General features: G+C 41.3%; 1 protein-coding gene across 6 annotated transcripts in view; it reads left to right on the forward strand.

Annotated features, from left to right (window-relative positions):
* Positions 1-25027, forward strand: part of LOC122549891 (poly(rC)-binding protein 3) — a 272566-nt gene that overhangs the window by 94229 nt on the left and 153310 nt on the right. The gene's annotated exons all lie outside the window — the stretch shown is intronic.

Below are 25027 nucleotides of genomic sequence, written 5' to 3' on the forward strand. Positions count from 1 at the left end.
CCTGTCAGGCAGAGAGGAAGTGATAAGGTAAGGGAACCTGATTTATGACAGAAATTGCATCTCTTATTAAGCAAAAGGAGGAGGCTTTTGTGTTGATGAGACAAGATAATTCAGATGAGGTGATGGAGAGTTACAGATCAGCTAGGAAAGATTTAAAGAGAGAGTTAAGAAGAGCAAAGAGAGGACACAAGCAGTCTTTAGCAAATAGAATAAAGGAGAACCCTAAAGCTTTCTATAGGTATGTGAGGAATAAAAGGATGACTAGGGTAGGAATAGGGCCAGTCAAAGACAGAAGTGGGAAGTTGAGTGTGGATCCTGTGGAGATCAGAAAGGTGCTAAACGAACATTTGTCATCTGTTTTCACTCAGAAAAAGGAGAATATTGTAGAGGAGAAAAATGAGGTACGTGATGTTAGACTAGAAAGGATCAAAGTTTGTTATGAACAAGTGTTATCAATTCTAGAAGGAGTGAAAGTAGACAAGTCCTCTGGGCTGGATAGGATTTATCCGAGGATTCTCTGGGAAGCTAGGGAGGAGATAGCAGAGCCTTTGGCTTTGATATTTGAGTTGTCATTGTCTACAGGGTTAGTACCAGAGGACTGGAGGATTGCAAATGTTGTGCCCTTGTTCAAGAAGGGCAGTAGAGATGACCCAGGTAATTATAGACCAGTGAGCCTTACTTCTGTTGTAGGAATATTTTGGAAAGGATTATAAGAGCTAAGATTAATAATCATCCAGCAAGCAACAATTTGATTTCATTTAGTCAACATGGTTTCATCAAGGGCAGAACATGTCTCACAAACCTCATTCAGTTTTTTGAGAAGGTGACCAAGCATGTGGATGAGGATAGGGCAGTTGACATGGTATATATAGACTTCAGTAAAGCCTTTGATAAGGTTCCACATGGTAGGCTATTGGAGGAAATGCAGAGACATGGGATTGTGGGTGATTTAGCAGTTTGGATTAGAAACTGGCTTTCTGAAAGAAGGCAGCGAGTGGTGGTCGATGGAAAATATTCAGCCTGGAGTCCAGTTACTAGTGGTGTGCCACAAAGATCTGTTTTGGGACCACTGCTGTTTGTTATTTTTATAAATGACTTAGACGTAGGCATAGGTGGATGGATTAGTAAATTTGCAGATGACACTAAAGTCGATGGAGTAGTGGACATTTCCGAAGAATGTTACAGGTTGCAGGGGGACTTGGATAAACTTCAGAATTGGGCTGAGAGGTGGCAAATGGAGTTCAATGCAGCTAAATGTGAGGTGATGCACTTTGTGAAGAATAACAGGAAGGCAGAGTACTGGGTCAATGGAAAGATTCTTGGTAGTGTGGATGTGCAGAGAGATCTTGGAGTCCATGTACATAGATCCCTGAAAGTTGCCACCCAGGTTGATAGTGCTGTTAAGAAGGCATATGGTGTGTTAGGTTTCATTGGTAGAGGGATTGAGTTCCAGAGCTGCAATATCATGCTGCAACTATACAAAATGCTAGTGCGGCCACACTTGGAATATTGTGTACAGTTCTGGTCACCATATTTCGGGAAGGATGTGGAAGTATTGGAAAAGGTGCAGAGGAGATTCACCAGAATGTTGCCTGATTTGGAGGGAAGGTCTTATGAGGAAAGGCTGAGAGACTTGGGTCTGTTCTCATTGGAAAGAAGAAGGCTAAGACGGGATTTGTTAGAAACATACAAGATGATCAGAGGACTGGATAAGGTAGACAGTGAGTCTTTTTCCTAGGATGATGACATTAGCTTCTTTGAGGGGACATAACTACAAACTGAGGGGTGATAGATTTAAGGCAGATGTCAGAGGCAGGTTCTTTACTCAGAGTGGTAAGGGCATGGAATGCCCTACCTGCCAATGTAGTTAACTCAACATTAGGGAGATTTAAACAATCCTTGGATAAGCACATGGTTGATGATGGGATAGTGTAGGGGGTCGAGCTGAGAATAGTTCACAGGTAGGTGCAACATCGAGTGACAAAGGGCCTGTTTTGCGCTGTATTGTTCTATGTTCTAAAATAATTTTTAAAAATCTATATATCAAACAATTCCTGTCTGCCACGATTAACGGTGTTGCTCCACTGGTCAGCCCAGCAGGATATCATTATAATTCATGATCTAACTGTGTTCCCAAACTTTCATATGTGGGGGTTTACTAGGATGTTTTGAAACTGTCAAGACCCTTAAACAATGTTCAGTTGACCTTAAGTAACACTCCAATAATTTATCAATAAAATTTCCATGTATATATATTCAATGTCTGAGAGATAAGCAGGTAAGTATTAATGCAGGTCTTTCTTTTATTTCTGTTGAAAGGGAAATAATAGGCTTTTATGTTGCAGAGTATGCATCAACATTGTCACATAATCGCAAAGAACAGTGCATATTTCTAATACTAACTACCTAAAGCTGCTGAACAATAGTAACGTTTCAGCCTCAAGTCTGTTCAGTGAGACTGAAGCTCATCTCCATACTGATGTTTTGTGTGATGGCACTGCTAATTGACATGTCAGTCAATTTATGCAACAACATGATTTCATCCAAAAAAGCTATATAGTTCAGATTAGGGTGATGACAGCTACTCAGTCAGAGGACAATTCCAGCTGGTGCAGTTGGGAGTAACAAAGATCAGAACCTGTGAAAGAAGTATCAGAAGCAGAAACAATAGAATAAAATGATGAAAAGGTGGTTGATGGCTTCAAGCTTCAATCTGCAATTTGAGAGGGAGAGGGTACAATCGGAAGTGAAGATATTTCTGTTGAATAAAGGGAACTATGGAGCTATGAGGGAGGAGCTGGCCAAAGTTCAATAATGCAATACCTTAGCAGGGATGACAGTAGAGGAACAATGGCGGATATTTCTGTGTATAATGCAGAAGTTGCAGGATCAGTTCATTCCAAAAAGGAAGAAAGATCCTAGGAGGAGGTATGGGTGGCCGTGGCTGACAAGGGAAGTTAAGAAACATATAAAGTTAAAAGAGAAAAAGTATAACATAGCAAAGATAATTGGGAAAATGGAGGACTGGGAAGCTTTTAAAGAACAACAGAGGATTACTAAGAAGGAAATATGCAGACAAAAAATGAGGTACGAAGGTAAACTGGCCAATAATATAAAGGAGGATAGTAAAAGTTTTTTTAGGTATGTGAAAGGCAAAAAAATGGTTAAGACTAAAATTGGGCCCTTGAAGACAGAAACAGGGGAATATATTACGGGGAACAAAGAAATGGCAGAAGAATTGAATTGGTACTTCAGATCTGTTTTCACTGGGGAGGACACAAGCAATCTCCCTGAGGTAACAGTGGCTGAAGGACCTGAACTGAAGGGAATTTACATTTGCCAGGAAATGGTGTTGGAGAGACTGTTAGGTCTGAAGGTTGATAAGTCCCCGGGGCCTGATGGTCTACATCCCAGGGTACTGAAGATGGCAGCTCAAGAAATTGTGGATGCGTTGGTGATTATTTTCCAGAGTTCGATAGATTCAGGATCAGTTCTTGCAGATTGGAGGGTGGCTAAAGTTGTACCACTTTTTAAGAAAGGTGGGAGAGAGAAAACAGGAAATTATAGACCAGTTAATCTGATCTCAGTGGTGGGAAAGATGCTGGAGTCTATTATAAAGGATGAAATTACGACACATCTGGATAGTAGTAACAGGATAGGTCAGAGTCAGCATGGATTTATGAAGGGGAAATCATGCTTGACTAATCTTCTGGAATTTTTTGAGGATGTAACTCTGAAGATGGACGAGGGAAATCCAGTAGATGTAGTGTACCTGGACTTTCAGAAAGCTTTTGATAAAGTCCCACATACAAGGTTAGTGAGCAAACTTAGGGTGCATGGTATTGGGGGCAAAGTACTAACTTGGATTGAAAGTTGGTTGGCTGATAGGAAATAAGGAGTAGTGATAAACGGCTCCATTTCGGAATGGCAGGCAGTGACCAGTGAGGTACCGCAGGGATCAGTACTGGGAACGCAGCTTTTTACAATATATGTTAATGATATAGAAGATGGTATTAGCAATAACATTAGCAAATTTGCTGATGATACTAAGCTGGGTGGCAGGGTGAAATGTGATGAGGATGTTAAGAGGTTACAGGGTGACCTGGACAAGTTAGGTGAGTGGTCAGATGCATGGCAGATGCAGTTTAATATGGATAAATGTATGGTTATCCACTTTGGTGGCAAGAACAGGAAGGCAGATTACTACCTGAATGGAATCAATTTAGGTAAAGGGGCAGTATAGAGAGATCTGAGTGTTCTTGTACACCAGTCAATGAAGGTAAACATGCAGGTACAGCAGGTAGTGAAGAAGGCTAATAGCATGCTGGCCTTCATAACAAGAGAGATTGAGTATAGAAGCAAAGAGGTTCTTCTGCCGCTGTACAGGGCCCTGGTGAGACCACACCTGGAGTACTGTGTGCAGTTCTGGTCTCCAAATTTGAGGAAAGACATTCTGGCTATTGAGGGAGTGCAGCGTAGGTTCACGAGGTCAATTCCTGGAATGGCGGGATTACCTTACGTTGAAAGACTGAAGCGACTGAGCTTGTATAACCTTGAGTTTAGAAGACTGAGAGAGGATCTGATTGAGACATATAAGATTATTAAAGGAATGGACACTCTGGAGGCAGGAAACATGTTTCCGCTGATGGGTGAGTGCCGAACCAGAGGACAGCTTAAAAATACGGGGTAGACCATTTAGGACAGAGATGAGTAGAAACTTCTTCATCCAGAGAGTGGTGGCTGTGTGGAATACTCTGCCCCAGGGGGCAGTAGAGTCCCAGTCTCTGGATTCATTTAAGAAAGAGTTAGATAGAGCTCTCAAGGATAGTGGAATCAAGGGTTATGGAGATAAGGCAGGAACAGGATACTGATTAAGGATGATCAGCCATGATCATATTGAATGGTGGTGCAGGCTCAAAGGGCAGAATGACCTACTCCTGCACCTATTGTCTATTGTTAAATTTAAGACACCATAAGGAGCATATGAAAGATAACAAAATATTTACAACAACATGAAATTAGTGAAATTAATAATAGAAATGTTTAAAGGAGAAGGAAAAGAAGTAAAAACATAGAATATTGGAGCATGAGTAGGCCATTCATCCCTTTGAGCCTTCTCCCATCATTCAATATGATCATGACTGATCATCTAACTCAGGACTCTGTTCCTACTTTTCCCCATATCCTTTGATTAATTTAGTCTTAAGAGTTATATCTATTTTTTTCTTCAAAGTCTTCAGTAGTTTCCTGAGGCAGAGAATTCTATGGACTTACCATTGACCGTGTGAAGAATTTCCTCATCTGTTCTAAATGGTGTAACCCTTATCTAATACTGTGACCCCTGGTTCTAGACTCCCTGATCATTGATAACAACCTTCTTGAATCTATGCTATCTAATTGTGTTGAAATTTTATAGGTTTATAGGAGTTCTCCCCTCATTTTTCTGAACTCCAGTGAATATAGACTGAACCAATCTCATCTTTCTTCATACATCAGTCTTGTCATCCCAGTCATCCCAGTCTTGTCATCAGTCTTGTCATCTTGTCAACTTGCTTTACACTTCCTGAATACTTAGAGCATCCTTCCTCCGATAGAGAGACAAAAACTGGTCTCACCAATGTCCTGTACAATTACAGCAGGCCATCCCTGCTCCTTTATGCAAATTCTTTCACAATGAAATAGGGGCCAACAAGCCATTAGAGAAATGAATGTAGAATCATTTAATTAGTATTCTGAAAAATAGTAACTCAATTCATTGTTATATTCTGATACTTTTTTCAAATATTTTCACTTGAATTCTCTTTAACAACTTGTCCTTAGAACTGAATTGTTGGTACATCATCAATCAATGCGTAATAACTTGTCTTTCAAACATAAAATGCAAGTAAATTCTTGTTTTGGTGTATCTGTCTTCTGATAGGTAGTGGTCACATTCTCCCATCATAATATCATTGATGAGGCAACCTCTGATTACTCTTTTGTATCTGTATCCACACATGGAGCTCTTAATTGTTGTATTAGGATGTCCCAAGCTTCATTCACCTATTTTTGGATGAAATAGTGGAAGAGGCAGTGCAGGGTAGTTTACTAGACCATTTGTAGAGAGGAGAATCTTTATCTTCCTGGATAATCTTTGAAGAGTGGATAGTTTTATTGATGGAGTGTGGGACCCATTAGTGCTGCAGTACATGTGAACCAGTCATATGTAGCAATGGATGATTAAACTTGCTCTTCATCAAGCTATCATATCTTCATCCCTTCAACTTAAGGTATATACCAGAGGAATGATTCAGGTGAGTGAGTGGGAATAAGGGCAATGAAGTTAATGGAGGTCTTGTAATTTAGAAAATTAGGACTGCAGGAATGTCATGGTGGATCTATGTTATGATCTTGATAGAGATAATCCAAAATTCTGCTATTTATATATTTACATGTAGAAAGGTTCTTTCATTCAGTATTGTAGTACTTGCTGACTGACGTTGGCTTTAGGTCAAGCAATATGTTGATTTTAAAATTCTCAGTATTTTTTCAAATGCCTGCATGGCCTCACCCCTTCTTCTCTCTAATTTCCTCCAGCTTTATAATGCTCCAAGATATCTTTAATCTAATTCAGAAATTTTGGAAATCAAATTGGTCCATCATGGGCAAATCTGACTGTCATTATCCTGTATAATGGCCTGTCTAAACTTCTCCAACATTTTTCCCTCCTTTATAACACTCCTTAAACCTATATTTTTGACTAAGTTTTTGGCTACCTGTCTTAATACAACCTAATGTGTTTGTTAAAAATTACACAACTCCAGGTTATAGTCCAACAGGTTTATTTGGAGGGTAGAATGAAAGAGGATAGTTTAAAAATATGATTTATGGAGAGGAGAAGCCAAGTTCTTCACCTTTCTGGATAACCTTTGAACAGTGGGCTATTTTATTGATAGAGAGTAGAACCCATTCATGCTAAAAGTGATCCAGCTGTATATGGATTTTTCAGGAATATTATAACACAAAGAATTAATATGCAAAAACATAATTTGGAGGTGCCAGTGTTGGACTGGGGTGTACAAAGTTAAAAATCACACAATACCTGGTTATAGACCAACAGGTTTATTTGGAAGCACTAGCTTTCGGAACATTGCTCCTTCTTCAGGTGGTTATGGCGTATAAGATTATAAGACACAGAAGTTATAGCAAAAGTTTACAGTGTGATGTAACTGAAATTATACATTGAAAAAGACCTGGCTTGTTTGCTAAGTCTCTCAACTTTTAAAATGACCATGTTGGTTTCAGTTCTTTTATATGTAAATCGCAGAACTTTAAGTTCCACAATAAGTGGAAGAAGTTGGGGACTTCTTTAATACAATGAGGAGCTTCAATTTAATTGTCTCTACTGCTTCTTTCCATTCCATAATCCACTGGAGCTGCTTCTTCTTAGATGCACCCCTCTGTCCTAACCCTGTACTTATGTCTTTCTCTACTTTCTCTCCCCCCTACCGTGATGCCTTGGTAAGCGTATTTTATCAATGAGTTTTGTCTCTTGTCCTCTAGGCCGTATTTCCTCAAAACCACTGACCATAAAATATTCCATCTTGACATCTGTATTGGTTGCTATTAACTGTTCTGTCTTCAAGAATTTTTTTCCTCACCTTCAAATTTAGTGGCATGATATGTGTTGTTTTTTTTAAAAGTCTCACCCTGATGTTCTTGAAAACTGCTGCCTTCTCCATCTGTCTTTTTTTTCCCAAAGACCTTGAACATATCACTCCCAGATCCATGCTCGTCTTTCATGAAACTTTGAGTTTCCCTCCAAGCAGGCTTTCTGTCCCATCTTATACGAATATGGTTTTTATTAGATCAATTACTAATTGATATCCTAGTTTAACTGTGACAAAGAAACTATCACTCTGCCATTCTAGACATGGCTAGGACCTTTTTTTGGCATGGTTAATTACAAAGGTTGCTCCAGCACCTTTCTATGTCATCCATTTGTACGAGACTGCCTGTCTGATCAGAGTATTTGAATCATCTGCAGTGGTGTTCTTACAACTATGCTGTTACATCTGGTATCCCCTAAGGATCAATTCTTGGCCTTTTCCTATGCCTCAACTACATGCTGTTCCTCAGCCTGATCATTCAAAAACACTACACCTACAACTAAGTGGTAGGAAGACTGGAATCATTATTTTCCTTCCCCATCATGAATTCAGTTCCCTTGTCATCAATTTAAGTACACTCTCTGCCAACTGTCAGAGGTTTAACCAGAACCTTCATATCCATCGTGTCTTAGTTGACCACAAGATAAGCTTCCAACAATATATCCTTACTTTCACGGACTGCTAATTTTCATCTCATTACATTGTCCAACTTTGCCCTTGCCTCAGCTTAAATGGAGTTTTGTTATCGATCAGCTATTACCTCATCAAAAGGGGGCTAATACCTGTTCTTCTTCTTGTGTTTCCACCTACTGCAGGACAAATCATTCATTCTTTTCTTTGGTCTAGGCTTTGCTGTTCCAATGCATACTTGGCTGGCCTCAGTTCTGTTGTCTACAAACATGATGCCATTCAAATCCTATTCCCAGACATGCAATTTGTCCTATGTACCTATCCCTCTGCCTCTCCCCAACTCCATGCTTGCTTACCTACATTGGCTGCTGTTTAAAAAAATCTTAAGTATTAAAATTCCTTATCCTTGTTTTCAAATCCATCCATGGCTTTGTCCCTCATCATTCCCTATGATCTCCAGTCTTACGGAGTACAAAGTATTTGGCCAGCTATCAGTTCTAGCCATTTAAGCATTTCCAAATTTAATTGCTCCACCAGAGATGTCTTTAGCAGCGAATCTTAAAAATTTCTTGCTCAAACATTAACTTTTGTTTCATAATGCTTGTAAATTTCTCAGGACATTATTTGCACATTAAAGGTGCACTGTTAATGCAAGTCATTGGCCTGAACTTTCATTTTCAAGTAGGGTAGTTCAAGTCAGAACATTTCCTGGCTTGGTGAACGTGTTTTGGAAAACAATGCTGTGAGTGATGGGATCCTCATTCTTGGAGTTTGTTGTAGTGGTGGGAGTGGGAGTACGAAGAATCAGGCGTCAAAAGAGTTACCAATTACTGAGACACCACATTTATAAAGGCCTACTGCAGCTATCTGGCACTTTGTTCCACTTGTTTTCTTAAACGTTAGACTGTCTAGTCCTTACCTGCCATGCCTGCTTATCAATATCCACACATGTTCAATCATGTCAACACATGTGCCAACACCATTGCTCCTCATATTTTCCAAACTAATTAGTGAAACCACACCAACGTTCATACCCTTCACAGCTCCCATTATTTAGCTTAATGCTAAATCATGCTGCTGCAGGTTTTGTCATTACACCCTTTGTACCACTCACCCAGTGTCCAACATTGTTAGGCATACTTCCCAAGTTCTCTCTCTGCCCTATAGTCACCACTTTTTTTTTTTAAAACATTCTTCTTGCAAATCCAACATACCATTTACCTTTTTTACTGCCTACTAAATCTCCAGGCTTAGTGTCAGTGACAGATATTGTTGCACATTACCTCTCAATTTATAACTATTTGCCATTCTGAAGAAGGGTCACTGGACTGAAACATTAAGATGTTTCTCTTCACAGATGTGGAGTCAATAAAATGTGGAGCTGGAAAAAGCATAGTAAGTCAAGCAGCATCAGAGGAGCAGGGGAATCGACGTTTCAGGTCTGAATCTTTCATCATGGAGTCCTGATGAAAGGTTCAGACTTGAAATGTCGACTCCCCTGCTGCTCTGATGCTGCTTGATTTGCTGTGCTTTTTCCAGCTCCACACTTTATCCACTCTGACTTTCCAACATTTGCAGTCCTCGCTATTTCCACAGATGCTGCCAGACCTGCTGAGTTTCTCCAGAAATTTCCATTCTTGTTTCAGATAATCTGCCTTTCTGTTTTTGCTCTAAAGTGGATAACCTTACATTTATCCACATTGTACTGCATCTGTCATGTATTTTTTTCACTCACTTAAATTTGTTCAAATCACACTGAAGCATCTCTACATCCTCCTCTCCGCTCACCCTCCCTCCCAGCTTTGCGTCATCTGCAAATTTGAAGATATTACATTTAGTTCCCTCATCTAATCATTAACATGCATTGTGAGTAGCTATTTGGAATAAGTATTTACCTCAAAGTTGGTTGGAATTTATACATTATTTGAGGCTGGAAGCTGCATGAAAATTTAGATTAAAAGTATTTTACATTTATGTTTTCCATTAATGGAAAAGTTTTTGACACATAATAAATTACTAGGCAAATTTCAATTTGTATATGAACTTCAATGAATGATAGTCACTGAAAAGGGAAGTGTGTTCAAATAAATGACCTATTTCTGGCACATAAGATGCTATTAAAATGCATAGTGAGAAATCAGGCAGTAGTTTGCAGCTACACTGTTGATGTCAGCAGGCATTACTTAACAAGAAAAATAACAAGATTTTGTTTATAGAACAGATTATTACATTGATCAATTAAAGAAAACTTAGTGTATATAATCCCAGGATCTCTAATCCACTACTTGATGAGTAAATGGACCACACATACAATTGATTTATTGTAAAAACATAATAAATTTACAGCTTATTTTTTGCACTGTGATTCAAGGGACAAGAAATTGCCTCACAATTTGTTTTTATTAAAATAGAATGCAGCCTGCGGTAGGGTTGATAGCTGAGTAGTAAGGTTAGAAATCCAGTTGTAATGGCAGGGAAGACAGAGTTAATATTACCATTTTAACTATCAGATATAGAGAATGTGTGACAACTGACAAATAGTAAAGTATGGCAGGCTATAATGTTTCATGTGACACCAAGCTGTTGGATGAAGTATTGTATTCAAAAAAGACTTGTAGTGACCAGCTGGCATGAGCATTATGTTTTGTTGTACATGTCTGACTGTGTTAGACTCATCAAAATAGAAAATCAGGGGAAGAAACATTGGTTCCTAAACTGAATGTGGATTAAAAACTCTTCTCGTGAACCACAGAGATAAACTGATCATTATTGTTAGGGCCATTTATGGTGATAGGCCTCAAACATATTCAGTAAATTTATTATCTTTGATTGTAAAGATCACAACGGTTATTTAAATAAATGTACATTATTGCAAGAGTTTTCAAATCTGCAGAATCAATGTCATGTGTGTCTTCAGGGGTTTTCTTTTAAAACAAAGAATACAAGGTATAGAAAGCCATATGGCTTGTTGAGCCAAAGCGGTCATTAAATACGATTATAGTTGATCTTGGACTTCAGCTCTACTGTCCTGTCTGCTCCCATATCTCAATTTCCTGACAGATTAAATATCTGGCCATAAGCAGCTTTAAACATAATCAATAGTGCAGCATCCACAAGCCTCTAGGGTAAAAAATTCACAACCTTTGAGTAAAGTAATTCATCTTTGTCCTAATGAATCATCTTTTGCCCTGAGACTGCGCTTCCACATATTGGATTACTTGACCAACAGAAACAATCTCTCAATATTCAGTATATCAAGTTTCTTCAAAACGTCATACATTTGATTGACATCACCTCCAATTTTTCTAAACTTCAGAAAATAGAGACTAAATTTATTCAACCTTATCATAAGACACCTCCCAAAAACCAATATAGTGAATTTAATTATACCAAATCCAGAACAAATACATCCTTCCTAAAATATAACAATCAAAACTACATATCGTATTCCAAATGTGGTCTCACTGATGCATACTGTTTCCAAGAAAGATTGTGGTGAATGCAACTTTTTAATATTGTGGCATTATATGTTTAAGCATCATGCCAGATTACCTTTCTTCATGAATTTGGCAGATCAGATAAGCAAGGAGAAAATGGGAAGATATGGACTGGATCTTTTTGCAGGGTAGCGGCCCTGCCCCTCAGATAAAAACAGCAGGAGACTCCTCTTGTCCTGGAGACAATGATCAGGTTTTATAATTAACAGACAACTAGCTGCCTACAGTTAAGGCTTCTGCACCCATGTCTGTAAAAGCTGCTGGCTAATCAGTGTTCATTGGTGTGACTTCAGTCAGTTCCAAGTAAGCAACATGGAGATAACCAGGAAGTAGATGGCTTTACAAGGGCTAGTCAGGCAAGTCTGTTCGCCGGTTGGGCAGAATTGTGTCCAAATTGTGAAGACACCTATTCCCCATCTTATTCTTGGCCAGGTGGCAGTCGAAGTTGATAGCTGATTGGCATGGTACCCCCTGCTGTGCCCATGACAGACAGGGCTGTGCTCCTCTGTCTGTCATATTACTCTTGGGGGAGCGTTACAGATTTGCAACTATGTGTTTTAAAAATCAGTAACCATCTGGCCAAAAGTGCTGCAAACTGGTTCCAAAAGATCAAGTCAGCAAAATGGCAAATATTGTGCATAGCTAAGGTCATCTAAAGGTCTATCCAATGCCTCTTGAAAGAAAGTGCATTATGACAGCAAGAAGTTCTTTGTGAACTAAATCTGTGCTGTAATATATTAAAGTATGGCTGAATATAAGAAAGTGAATCTGAGCCAGAATTTTCTGATAATACCCTGATGTATGGGTGCAAAAGTTGAAAGAGAGAATGTATATCCAATATCTATGGAGTAGGAGATCCTTGAGTCACAAGCTCAGAAGGCAGTGGTAGTTCCTGGTCTAGCAATCTAATAAGAATTATCAAGGTGGGTGAGTTCCATATTCCAATGACACATACAACTAATTGAATTACAAAGATCGTTTACCAACCAACTAATTTTATTGATACTCAACTTTTCAATTCAGAAAGGAATCAGGTGAAAACTCTCCATAAGTTAGAGTCAGACATTTCCTCTATTTAAGAAATTTTTCATATCAACCTGTTCAGATGTGTTATTACATATCTCAAGTAGGTGGGACTTGAACCCTGGTTTTTCACTCCTAGGGTAGGAATGCTACCACTGTGCCACAAGAGGGCCCTTTAGAGTCAGAGTCATGCTGTAAGCCCAAGCATTTTCAGCTTCTTCATTAGTAACCTTTGCAGGTCAGAAGTAGGATTTTCAGTACCATTGACTCCCTAGATATTGAAGCAGTCTTATCCTTATGTAATAAGACCTGGATAGCATTCAAGCTTGGGCTGATAAGAGAAAAACTAACATTCATGCTGGACAAGTACTAGGATATTATTGTTTCCAACAAGAGGGAATTTAGCTATCTGTCCTTGACATTTAATGGCATTACCACTACTGAATCTCTCTCTGTCAACATCTTGGCAGGTAACATTGACCAGAAACTGAATTGAAGTGACTCTATAAATAAATACTGTGGCGACAAGACTGGGTCACAGACTATAAATTCTAAGGCAAATAGCTTATTTTTGATGCCCCAAAATCTACATACCATCTACAAAGGCACAGATTAATAGTGTAATAGAATAATTTTCACTTGCATGAATGGGTGCAGCTCCAACAACATGGAAGCAGCTCATCACCATCTAGGAGAAAGTATTCTCCTTGATTAGCATCCCATCAATCAACTTCGATATTCACTTCCTCCACTGGCAGTTCAATGACAGCAATGAATACAAGGTACAATAGTAGGAGCTCACCAAAAGTCCTCCGATAGCATCAGTTGGGGAGGGTTTAAACTAATGTGGCAGGGGGATGGGAACAAAATGAGGAGACCAGTGGACAGCAAGGAGGAAGTAACTAAAGCAGAGATAATGAAGTCAGTGTGGTTAAAGGGAATAGTAGGCAGGGAACAGATAGAGTCATAGAGATGTACAGCATGAAAACAGACACTTCAGTCCAACCTCTCCACCCCGACCAGATATCCCAACCCAATCTAGTCCCACCTACCAGCACCCGGCCCATATCCCTCCAAACCCTTCCTATTCATATACCCATCCAAATGCCTCTTAAATGTTGCAATTGTACCAGCCTCCACCACATCCTCTGGCAGCTCATTCCACACATGTACCACACTCTGCGTGAAAAAGTTGCCTCTTAGGTATCTTTCCCCCCTCACCCTAAACCTATGCCCTCTAGTTCTGGACTCCCCGATCCCAGGGAAAAGACTTTGTCTATTTATCCTATCCATGCCCTTCAATTTTGTAAACCTCTGTAAGGTCACCCCTCAGCCTCCGATGCTCCAGGGAGAACAGCCCCAGCCTATTCAGCCTCTCCCTATAGCTCAAATCCTTCAACCCTGGCCTCATCCTTGTAAATCTTTTCTGAACCCTTTCAAGTTTCACAGCGTCTTTCCGATGGGAAGGAGACCAGAATTGCACACAGTATTCCAACAGTGGCCTAACCAATGTCCTGTACAGCCGCAACATGACCTCCCAACTCCTGTACTCAATACTCTGACCAATAAAGGAAAGCATATCAAACGCCTTCTTTACTATCCTATCTACCTGCGACTCCACTTTCAAGGAGCTATGAACATGCACTCCAGGTCTCTTTGTTCAGCAACACTCCCTAGGACCTTACCATTAAGTGTAAAAGTCTTGCTAAGATTTGCTTTCCCAAAAAGCAGCACCTCGCATTTATCTGAATTAAACTCCATCTGCCACTTCTCAGCCCATTGGCCCATCTGGTCCAGATCCTGTTGTAATCTGAGATAACCCTCTTCGCTGTCCATTACATCTCCAATTTTGGTGTCATCTGCAAACTTACTAACTGTACCTCTTATACTTGCATCCAAATCATTTATGTAAATGACAAAAAGTGAGCACCCAGCACCAATCCTTGTGGCACTCCACTGGTCACAGGCTTCCAGTCTGAAAAACAACCCTCCACCACCACTCTCTGTCTTCTACCTTTGAGCCAGTTCTGTATTCATATGGCTAGTTCTCCCTGTATTCCATGAGATCTAACCTTGCTAATCAGTCTCCCATGGGGAACCTTGTCGATCGCCTTACTGAAGTCCATATAGATCACATCTACTGCTCTGCCCTCAATCTTCTTTGTTACTTCTTCAAAAAACTCAATCAAGTTTGTGAGACATGATTTCCCACGCACATGTTGACTATCCCGAATCAGTCCTTGCCTTTCCAAATACATGTACATCCTGTCCCTCAGGACTCCCTCCAACAACTTGCCCACCACTGAAGTCAGGCTCACCGGTCTATAGTTCCCTGGCTTGTCTTTACCGCCCTTCTTAAACAGTGGCACCACATTAGTCAACCTCCAGTCTTCTGGCACCTCACCTGGGACTATCGATGATACAAATATCTCAGCAAGAGGCCCAGCAATTACTTCTCTAGCTTCCCACAGAGTTCTCAGGTACACCTGATCAGGTCCTGGGGATTTATCCACCTTTAACCATTTCAAGACATTCAGCACTTCCTCCTCTGTAATCTGGACATGTTGCAAGATGTCACCATCTATTTTCCTACAGTCTATATCTTCCATATCCTTTTCCACAGTAAATACTGATGTAAAATATTCATTTAGTATCTAAGATTTGCTTTCCCAAAAAGCAGCACCTCGCATTTATCTGAATTAAACTCCATCTGCCACTTCTCAGCCCATTGGCCCATCTGGTCCAGATCCTGTTGTAATCTGAGATAACCCTCTTCGCTGTCCATTACATCTCCAATTTTGGTGTCATCTGCAAACTTACTAACTGTACCTCTTATACTTGCATCCAAATCATTTATGTAAATGACAAAAAGTGAGCACCCAGCACCAATCCTTGTGGCACTCCACTGGTCACAGGCTTCCACTCTGAAAAACAACCCTCCACCACCACCCATTCATTTAGTATTGGTGGGCGGCACGGTGGCACAGTGGTTAGCACTGCTGCCTCGCAGCGCCAGAGACCCGGGTTCAATTCCCGCCTCAGGCGACTGACTGTGTGGAGTTTGCACATTCTCCCCGTGTCTGCGTGGGTTTTCTCCGGGTGCTCTGGTTTCCTCCCACAGTCCAAAGATGTGCAGGTAAGGTGAATTGGCCATATTAAATTGTCTGTAGTGTTAGGTAAGGGTATGGGTGGTTTGCGCTTCGGCGGGTCGGTGTGGACTTGTTGGGCCGAAGTACCTGTTTCCACACTGTAAAGTAATCTAAAAAAAAAAAAAATCTCCCCTGTTTTCTGTGGCTCCACACAAAGGCCACCTGTGGCCCCACTATTCGGGGGTCTATAATAAAATTCCAATCAGGTGATCATCCTTTTCTTATTTCTCAGTTCCACCCAAATAACTTCCTTGTACGTATTTCCGGGAATATCCTCCCTCAGCACAGCTGTAATGCCATCCCTTATCAAAAATGCCACTCCCCCTTCTGTCTTGCCTCCCTTTCTATCCTTCCTGTAGCATTTGTATCCTGGAACATTAAGCTGCCAGTCCTGCCCATCCCTGAGCCATGTTTCTGTAATTGCTATGATATCACAGTCCCATGTTCCTAATCATGACCGGAGTTCATCTGCCTTCCCTGTTAGGCCCTTTGCATTGAAATAAATGCAGTTTAATTTATTAGTCCTACCTTGTCCCTGCCTGCCTGACTGTTTGATTCACTTCTGTTCTCAACTGTACCAGTTTCAGATTGATCTCTTTCTTCACTATCTCCCTGGGTCCCACCTTATTAGTTTAAATCCTCCCAAGCAGTTCTAGCAAATTTCCCTGCCAGTTTATTAGTCCCCTTCCAATTTAGGTGCAATCCATCCTTCTTGTACAGGTCACTTCTACCCCAAAAGAGATTCCAATGATCCAAAAATGTGAATCCTTCTCCCATACACCAGCTCCTCAGCCATGCATTCATCTGCTCTGTCCTCCTATTCCTGTCCTCACTAGCTTGTAGCATTGGGAGTAATCCAGATGTTACTACCCTTGAGGATCTCCTTTTTAAATTTCTGCCTTACTCTCTGTAATCTCCCTTCAGAATCTCAACCTTTTCCCTTCCTATTTCGTTGGATGATGAAAGCAAAGGGACTGTTGGTCTGAGGTGCATTTGTTTTAATCCAAGTGTAGTAGGTAAGGCAGATGAACTTAGGGCTTGGATTAGTATCTGGGAGTATGATGTTATTGCTATTACTGAGACTTAGTTAAGGGAAAGGCATGATTGGCAACTAAATATCCGAGGATATTGATGCTTCAGGTGGAATAGAGAGGGAGATAAAAGGGATGGCGCAGTTACATTACTGTGCAAAGAGGATATCACAGCTGTGCTGAAGGAGGGCACTGTGAAAGAATCGAGCAGTGAAGCAATAGGAGTAGAGCTCAGAAATAGGTAACAGTGCTGTAAATAGGTAAAACGTGGTGTGGTAACCATGTTGGGGCTGTAGTACACGCCTCCCAACAGCGAGTGTGAGATAGAGGTACAAATATGTAAACAGATTATGGAAAGATGTAGGAGCAACAGGGCTATGCGATGGAAGATTTTAAATTTCCCCAACATTGACTGGGATTCACTTAGTGTTAGAGGTCTAGATAGAGCAGAATTTGTAAAGAGCATCCAGGGCAGTTTTCTAGGGCAGTATGTAAATAGTCCAAGTCAGGAAGGGGCCATACTGGACCTGGTGTTGGGGAAAGAGCCCGAACAGATAGTTCAAGTTTCAGTAGGGGATTACTTTGGGAATAGTGATCACAATTCCGTATGTTTTAGAATACTCATGGACAAAGACGAGAATGGTCCTGAAGAAAGAATGCTAAGTTGGGGCAAGGCCAACAATACAAAACTCAGCAGGAGCTGGGGAATGTAGATTGTGAGCAGCTGTTTGAAGGTAAATCTATATTTGATATGTAGAGGCTTTTAAAGACAGGTCGATTAGAGTTCAGAAGAGATGTGTTCCTATGAAAAGGAGGGATAGAAATGGCAAGATTAGGGAACCATGGATGACAGGTGAAATTAGGTAAAACAATGACTGCAGATGCTGGAAACCAGAGTCTAGATTAGAGTGATGCTGGAAACGCACAGCAGTTCATGCAGCATGTGAGGAGCAGTAAAATCGATGTTTCAGGCAAATGCCCTTCATTAGGAATACAGGCAGAGTGCCTGAAGGGTGGCGAGATAAATGAGAGGAGGGTGGGGGTGGGGAGAAAGTAGCATAGAGTACAATAGGTGAGTGGGGGAGGGGATGAAGGTGATAGGTCAGGGAGGAGGGTGGAGTGGATAGGTGGAAAAGAAGATAGGCAAGTAGAGCAAGTCATGGGGACAGTGCTGACCTGGAAGCTTGAAACTGGGGTGAGGTGGGGAAAGGGGAAATGAGGAAACTGTTGAAGTCCACATTGATGCCCTGGGGTTGAAGTGTTCCGAGGCGGAAGATGAGATGTTCTTCCTCCAGGCATCTGGTGGTGAGGGAGCGACGGTGAAGGAGGCCTAGGACCTCCATGTCCTCGACAGAGTGGGAGGGGGAGTTGAAATGTTGGGCCACTGGGCAGTGTGGTTGATTGGTGTGGGTGTCCCAGAGATGTTCCCTAAAGCGCTCTGCTAGGAGGCGCCCAGTCTCCCCAATGTAGTGGAGACCGCATCGGGAGCAACGGATACAATAAATGATATTGGTGGATGTGCAGGTAAAACTTTGATGGATGCGGAAGGCTCCTTTAGGGCCTTTGGATGGAGGTGAGGGAGGAGGTCTGGGCGCAGGTTTTGCCATTCCTGCGGTGGCAGGGGAAGGTGCCAGCATGGGAGGGTGGGTTGTAGGGGGGCATGTACCTGACAGGGTAATCATGGAGGAACGGTCTTTGCAGAAGGGAGAAAGGGATGGGGAGGGAAATATGTCCCTGGTGGTGGGATCCGTTTGGAGGTGGCAGAAATGTCGGCATATTATTTGGTTTATGCGAAGGTTGGTAGGGTGGAAGGTGAGCACCAGGGGTGTTCTGTCTTTGTTACAGTTGGAGGGATGGACTCTGAGGGCGGAGGTGCAGGATGTGGACGAGATGCGTTGGAGGGCATCTTTAACCATGTGGGAGGGAAATTGCGGTCTCTAAAGGAGGCGGCTATCTGGTGTGTTCTGTGGTGGAACTGGTCTTCCTGGGAGCAGATACAGCGGAGGCAGAGGAATTGGGAATACAGGATGGCATTTTTACGGGAGGTAGGGTGGGAAGAGGTGTAATCCAGGTACCTGTGGGAGTCGGTGGGTTTGTAAAAAATGTCGGTGTCAAGTCGGTCGTCATTAATGGCGATGGAGAGGTCCAGGAAGGGGAGGGAGGTGTCAGTGATGGTCCCGGTAAATTTAAGGTCAGGGTGGAATGTGTTGGTGAAGTTGACGAATTGCTCAACCACGTCGCGGAAGCACGAGGTGACGCCAATGCAGTCATCAATGTAGCAGAGGAAGAGGTGGGGAGTGATGGCGGTGTAATTAGGGGAGATGGACTGTTCTACGTAGCCAAAGAGACAGGCATAGCTGGGGCCCATAAAGGTGCCCATGGCTACCCCTTTGGTCTGGAGGAAGTGGGAGGATTCGAAAGAGAAATTGTTAAGGGTGAGGACCAGTTCGGCCAAACGAAGGAGAATGTCGGTGGAAGGGTACTGTTCGGGACGTCGGGAGAGGAAGAAATGGAGGGCTCGGAGGCCCTGGTCATGGCGGATGGAGGCGTAGAGGGACTGGATATCCATGGTGAAGACGAAGCGTTGGGGGCCGGGGAAACGGAAGTCTTGAAGGAGGTGGAGGCGTGGGTGGTGTCTCGAACGTATGTGGGGAGTTCCTGGACTGGTCACCCGTATGGGCCCCAGCTGTGCCTGTCTCTTTGGCTACGTAGAACAGTCCATCTTCCGTAATTACACCGGCACCACTCCCCACCTCCTCCTCCGCTACATTGATGACTGCATTGGCGCCATCTCGTGCTCTCGCGACGAGGTTGAGCAATTCATCAACTTCACCAACACATTCCACCCTGACTTTAAATTTACCTGGACTATCTCTGACACCTCCCTCCACTTCCTGGACTCTCCATCTCCATTAATGACGACCAACTTGACACTGACATTTTTTACAAACCCACCGACTCCCACAGCTACCTGGATTACACCTCTTCGCACCAACCTCCTGCAAAAATGCCATCCTGTATTCCCAATTCCTCCGCCTCCGCCGTATCTGCTACCAGGAGGACCAGTTCCACCACAGAACACACCAGATGGCCTCCTTCTTTAGAGACCACAATATCCCTTCCCATGTGGTTAAAGATGCCCTCCAACACATCTCGTCCACATCCTGCACCTCTGCCCTCAGACCCCACCCCTCCAGCCGTAACAAGGACAGAAGACTAGCTAAGAGGAGAAAGGAAGCATACATTAGTCATAGGGGACTGAAGACAGATGAAGCTTTGGAAGAATATTGGGAATGTAGGACCAATCTGAAACCGAGGAATTAAGAGGGCTAAAAGGGATCATGAGATATCTTTAACAAACAGTGTTAAGGAAAATTCCAAAGCCTTTTATTCATATATAAGGAGCGAGAGGGTAAACAGAGAAAGGGTTGGGCCACTCAATGACAAAGGAGAAAGTTATGTGTGGAGTCAGAGAAAACTGGTTTGATTCTTAATGAGTACTTTGCATCGGTATTCACTGAGGAGAGGGACATGATGGATACTGACATTAGGGATAGATGCTTGATTTCTATAGGTCAAGTTGGCATAAGGAGGGATGAAGTATTGGGTATTCTTAAATGCGTTTCAGTGGCCAAGTCCCCAGGTCCAGATGGGACCTACCCAGGTTACTGAGGGAAGCAAGAGAGGAAATAGTAGGGGCCTCAACAGATATCTTTGCAGCCTCCTTGAATATGGGTGAGGTCCCGGAGGATTGGAAAATTGCTAATGTTGTTTCCTTGTTTAATAAGGGTAGCAGGGATAATCCAGATAATTATAGACCAGTGAGCCTGAAATCAGTTTTAGGGAAACTGCAGGAGAAGAAACTAAGGGATAGGATCTATTCCCATTTGGAAGAAAATGGGCTTGTCAGTGATAGGTATCATGGTTTTGTGCAGGGAAGGTCATATCTTATCAACTTATTAGAATTCTTTGAGGAAGGGACAAAGTTGGTTGATGAGGGAAGGGCTGTAGATGTTGTATACATGGACTTCAGGAAGGTGTTTGACAAGGTTCCCCATGGTAGGCTGATGGAGAAGGTGAAGTCGCATGGGGTCCAGGGTGTACTGGCTAGATGGATAGAGAACTGGCTGGGCAACAGGAGAGAGAGAATAGTAATGGAAGGGGGTTTCTCAAAATGGAGACCTGTGACCATTGGTGTTCCACAGGGAGCTGTGCTGGGACCACTGTTGTTTGTGATATACATAAATGATTTGGAGGAAGGTACAAGTTTGCAGATGACACTAAGATTGGAGGAGGAGCAGATAGTGCAGGGGACTATCAGAGGGTACAGCAGAATACAGACAGATTGGAGAGTTAGGCAGAAAAATGGCAGATGGAGTTCAATCTGGGCAAATGCGAGGTGATGCATTTTGGAAGATCCAATTCAAGAGTGAACTATATAGTAAATGGAAAAGTCCTGGGGAAAATTGCAAGAGGATGTGACATAACTTGAAGCAATTGCTAATAATTAGAGGACAAGGCACACATGCATTATTTAACACCCCCCGCGCCCCCCCAGCCCAAGAGGCAACATTGTGCATCATTGAAGTCATCGTCACTCCTGATGGAGGAATCAATAGTAAGGATCTCTGAATAGTTAACCCTTTTACTCAATATCCTCCACTTATAAGTTTGGCATAGTGCCAACATGCACTTTCTACTTTCTCTTCTCACCAGAAACTAACTCTTGACCCTTTCTGATGAACAAGAATCAGAATTGTTTGGTTCTTTTTTAAAAAAATATTGAATTCAAATTTCACCTTCTGCCGTGATGGATTCATACCTACAATATTAGCCTATGCCTCAAGATTACTAATCTAATTACATTAGTATTACATCCCTAACTCCCACATATTTAATTACCAAAAGATTTTGTAGGCTACTAATTAACTTGTAACTGAATATCAATATGTTATTTTGGGGACTATAGTTCTGCTCCAAAAATAATAAAGAAAACATTTTTCCAAAGAATTGCGATTTGGGACAAGGAAAAGGCTCATCTGAGTCATGTTTGGACCATCGGATCTCATACCTGCATGGAGCTTGATTTCTGAAATTGAAAAAAATTCACAGATCATAATCTACTGGGATCGCATTAATGATCCAATCTTGGGCTAATGGTAACAAAGTTGGTAGGGTCAGTTAAAAGAGCACTCATTAACATGAGACAGATGGGAAAATACCATTTTAGGTGCGTCATAAACATAGAGGTGCCTGCTATATGTTCATGGAAATTCTTGGCATGGTTCCCAATGGTGAGGTCCATAAATAGTCTTGTGGGAGGTTGAATGACTACTTGTTTGATATAGAAACATTGAACAAGAACTTACGGTTTTGGAAGACTTTGTCCTGTCCCCTTTATATTTAGCATTGTCAGAGCCAGGCTGAAATTCTGCCACTTAAAGTTGGCTAACAGCTAGATACAGAAGATCCTCAACTTCCCTTTACATAATCTTCCTGCTGAATTTATGGTGCAAGACCAAAGTAAAGGCTACAAAGTTGTACTAGTCCAATATCAATCGACCACATCACAATTAAGCATGTTGAGTAATTAAAACGCATAGACTTTACTGCAAGAACACTAAGCACAGTGACAATCAATTAATAATGTTGCTTCTTAAGCAAGCTATTTTTAAAAATTATATTTTTAAAGTGGGGCTTGAACTTGGAACAGTTGTGCAGAAATCATTAATTGATTTAATCTATGTTATGCAACTTAACCCAAAAGTAAAATAGTTAAAAGAAACTTCTTTATTGAATTGTATTATTTTTCACCAAATCGAGCAGACTAAACAAAAGAAATCATGAGATCCCTGTCCTTTTTAACACCAAATGCAAAATTCATTTGAATTAATAATATTGAGTTCCATGTGGTAAATTATGTCTACTCTTAAGTTCAGTTGGTTTTGGATACACCAAAACCAACTGCTGTCTTATTGAAGAAATTAATTAAAATTAATTGATTTGGAAGTAGAATTTTCCACTGCAGCAACCAAGATGTTTCTCTCACAGCAATATCATGATATACATTATTGAATACATATTAGTATTTGATGTTAATATCTCTTATATTAGTCAACAGAGAGATCTGGTCCAATGTGAAATATAGAAATCCTATCTTCTTTCTAATCATTGTAACTGGATTTTGAATCACATCTGCCATGATTGTATCCAACTGTTCAAACGCAGCACGGAAAATATTTTGTTTGGCAATGTTGTCATTGGTAAGATGTCTTTGTTTTGTTTTTAATCGCTACTCTATTTTTGAAAGTGAACTTTATTTTCCATATTTTGATCCCATTTAACATACTACGGAAAAATGAAAGTAAGCAATTAAAATTGCACAATGTAAATATTGGATTAAAGCAAGATAGACAACTAGAAAAGTTCCACCTATTAATAATAACAAGCCCGAAAGAAATAATTTATAATAATTTTAAAAATCTATTGTCAGAGGGCCACATTCCTCACTTCCATGTCTCTCCCAATCTTCAGGTTCCAATGGGACTTGGAGTACCAGAGGGGGCCAGTATATCTAGTGAGTGGAAGGTGACTGGTATCTGCAAGGGCATGCAGCTGTGCCAAAGCATCCCATTATTAAAAGACTACCATGCAGTTTTATTTGAACTTATAACAGAATTACTGGATGAGTTTCTTTATTTGCCTGTTGCACTAGTGTGGCTTTTAGTTAAAGTGAGTTTTGTGGATGGCCTAATTTGGTCAGGGCGTACAGGTGAATTTAGATTGATTGTTACAGAAGAGGCGGGAGGGAGAGTCAAATTCTCTGACTGGCAAATTTTAGAAGAGACTTTGCAGACACCTCATGAAAACAGATGGAACATGGAATGTTCAGCAAGCGAACAGTCCCTTTTAAGAGGTCATCTACATTCTGTGTGTCTGCCTTTTCATAATACTAGAGTTGCTACGAATATAAAAAAACAATCTCCCACATCAATGCAGTTGGGGAGGTATAATACCCTTCCTGTTTGTGGGTTTGATGGCTGAACAACCTTTTAATCAGACAGGAAATGCCACATGGTAGGAGAATGACAAGCAAACAGTCTTCCTGGGCTGGGGTTCCTCACTCAGTGCTTGATGATGGGCCCAGCACCAGGAAGTGATAGCCTACTAAGGATATTATTAAATTGGAGAGGTTTCAGAAAAGATTTACCGGGATGTTGCTGGGACTGGAGGACTTGAGTTATAAGGAGAGGCTGGATAGGCTGGGACTTTCTTCACTGGAGCGTTGGAGGTTGAGGGGTGACCTTGTAGAGATTTATAAAATCATGAGGGAAATAGATAAGAAGAATAGAAAAGGTCTTTTCTCTAGAGTGGGGGAGTTCAAAACCAGGAGGCACATTTTTAGGGAGAAAGGAAAAAGATTTAAACGGGACCTAAGAAGTAACGTTTGCATACTGAGGTGGTTCGTGTGTGGGACGAACTGCCAGAGGAAGTGGTAGGTGCAGGTACAGTTGCAACATGTAAAAGACATTTAGATAGATACATAAATAGGAAAGGTTTGGAGGGATATGGGCCAATTGCAGGCAAGTATGACTAGTTCAGTTTGGGAAACTTGATTAGCATAAATGAGTTGGATTAAAAGGGTCTGTTTCTGTGCTATAGGACTTTATGACTATGACTATGTTGGCTATATCCCTCCACCATAGCAGAACCTAGAATGTGAATACAACAGATCAGCTTCAGAAATAAAAAATATCCAGTACATAATCCTATTTTACCTCCTTTGCAGTTGCCAGTTCCCAAATAATTCAGTTAACTCTACATGGCATTAGGAAACAGGTCAATGGAATGGACATTTTGAAGGCTATGTACCCTGATACATATTGATTATGGTACAGAAGACTAATGCACCATAATTTTTGCTTTTTCTCCCCCTATTCACCCCAATCCTGGGCCTAGGATCTTCTTTATTTTCTCACTTCTCCCCACATTCAACTTGTTTCAATGTATTTATGGCAATAATATTTATTGCGTCTTGTGGAAGACAG

The sequence above is a fragment of the Chiloscyllium plagiosum genome, unplaced genomic scaffold (assembly GCF_037043375.1).
Source record: "Chiloscyllium plagiosum isolate Xiang-an unplaced genomic scaffold, Cpla_swu_hap1 HiC_scaffold_5, whole genome shotgun sequence".
Lineage (NCBI taxonomy): Eukaryota > Metazoa > Chordata > Chondrichthyes > Orectolobiformes > Hemiscylliidae > Chiloscyllium > Chiloscyllium plagiosum.